This window comes from Heterocephalus glaber, unplaced genomic scaffold (genome assembly GCF_053883595.1).
Source record: "Heterocephalus glaber isolate CG9 unplaced genomic scaffold, H.glaber_assembly_v1.0 deba00000281, whole genome shotgun sequence".
Lineage (NCBI taxonomy): Eukaryota > Metazoa > Chordata > Mammalia > Rodentia > Bathyergidae > Heterocephalus > Heterocephalus glaber.
The window spans coordinates 28,807,841-28,809,829 of record NW_028258139.1 but is presented as its reverse complement, the minus strand read 5'-3'; the positions used below and the strand labels follow the sequence as shown (position 1 = coordinate 28,809,829).

The 1,989-nt window shown below is 42.0% G+C and overlaps 1 pseudogene; it reads left to right on the top strand.

The window, feature by feature from the left end:
- Positions 1-410: 410 nt before the first annotated feature.
- LOC147830256 (U6 spliceosomal RNA) lies at positions 411-510 on the top strand (annotated as a pseudogene).
- Positions 511-1,989: the final 1,479 nt, after the last annotated feature.

The window sequence follows — 1,989 nt, the reverse complement described above, 5'->3', positions numbered from 1 at the left end:
TTAATTGATGCTTCAGGGATTAATAGCACAAGTATTAAGCTTGAGGATTTTTCTTATGATCCATACAATCCTAACATAGAAAGCATTTCAAACTTGAGATGCATCAGTATTTCCTGCAAAGCTTTTAAAACACAGGTTGCTGAGCCACCTCCCCCTCTCCCCTGAAGTTCTAATAGAGTAGGTCTGGGATGGGGCCTGAGAGTTTGCAGGTTCCCGGAGTAGGCTGATGCTCTGGCCTAGGATCACACATTGAGGGCTGCCTATTAGTAACTTTTCCTTGACCATTGATTTGATGCCTCTTAAAACAAATTAGTCAAATATACATTTATAAAAATCTGGGAGGCTCAGTCTGCTAGCCTCATGGGATTTGTTCATAATGAAATCTGATTGTATTAAGATTTATTTAATTAGTGCTTGCTTTGGCAGCACATATACTAAAATTAGAACTAAGGCATTAGCATGGCCCTATTCCAGGATGACATGCACATGCTTGAAACTTTCCCTACTTTGGGAATCCTTTTACATTGATGGTGGGAATCTAAATTAGTATACTACTATACAGTATGGAGGCACCTCAAAAAATTAAGAATAGAATTACCAAATGACCCAGTACTTCCTCTTTTTCTGGTACTGGGGATCAAACTAGGGACCTTGTACTTGTGAGGCAGGCAGCAGAACAACTGAGCTAAATTCCAGGGCCAGTACTTCCTCTTTTGATAAATTACAAAATAATTCAAAGCAGGATCATGAAAAGATATTTGCATACTCAAATTCATTGCAGTGTTGTTTACAATAACTGAGAGGTGGAAATCACTTACATGTCTGTTGGGAGACAGATGGATAAAGAAATGTGATATATATTTCAACTATAAAAAAGAAAATCCCATCACATGCTGCAACATGGATGAACTTTGAGGGCATTATGTTAAGTAAAATAAGTCAGTTACAAAAAGACAAATATTGTATGATTCCATTTATTGAGGTATCAAAAGTAATCAAGCTCAAAGAAGCGAAGAGCAGAATGATGGTTTATGGGGGCTGAAGGAAGGGGAAATAGGAACTGGAGATCAATGGCTATAGAATTTCAGTTTTGTAAGATAAATAAGTTACAGAGATTGTTGCAAAACAATGTGAATATACTTAAATTTACTGTACTGTATACTTAAAAATAGTGAAGGTGGTAAATTTTATGTTGTGTTTTATCACAATTAAAGAAACATTGTTTACTTTAAAGTAAAGGCACAGCAATGCTTAGTGGTAGATGTGTAGAGAGGTGGAGTGTGCCTTGTAGCAGACATCCCTGCCCAGTACTAGCAGGCTATGAGTGACACCTGCTTCTTGGCTTCCATACTTTGGCTGTATTGTTTTATATCAGGAGTCAGACTGGAGCTCTACGTGACTCAATGGGCGTGTCAGATGGCAGGCTGGTGACTCTAGCCCCTCCTCCAGTGGCTGCCACAGAGACCTAAGCCCTGGTCTGTGAAGTGGCAGGGCTCTGCTGAGCTACATGCGGCTGAGGTCAGTGTGACTCCAGTTAAAATCTTTTCCCCTGGATTATGGCTTCTCATTGACCTGCTGGGTTGCTTGCTAATTGCTTCTGGTCCCAGTACCAGTCTATTCTATCCAAGCAAGATCAGCAGTGCAGGCTCCCTGACAGCCCTGCCTGGCACCATCATGCCAGGTGTTCGGTAGTGTTTCACTGGATGCCTCCAAAGCACACCCAGCTCCCTATTCCTTCTCACCATTGTATTCAGTAAAAACTGGATGTGCTCGGGGATCTTTGTCTTTCCTGCCCAGAGCAGCACTGATCAGTCCCAAGACCCAGCTTGCTCCCAAAGTATCGTTTCTTGTGTTTGTTTTATCAGCTTTTTGTTGTAGTGTCTCACAGGGGACCAGGACCCACTGCAGGGGTCTCTGGTAATGTCTCCTTCCCGTTCCCTAGAGAGCCTGTCTTTGTGGCCACCCTGATAAGATCTGGGTCTCGCCCTG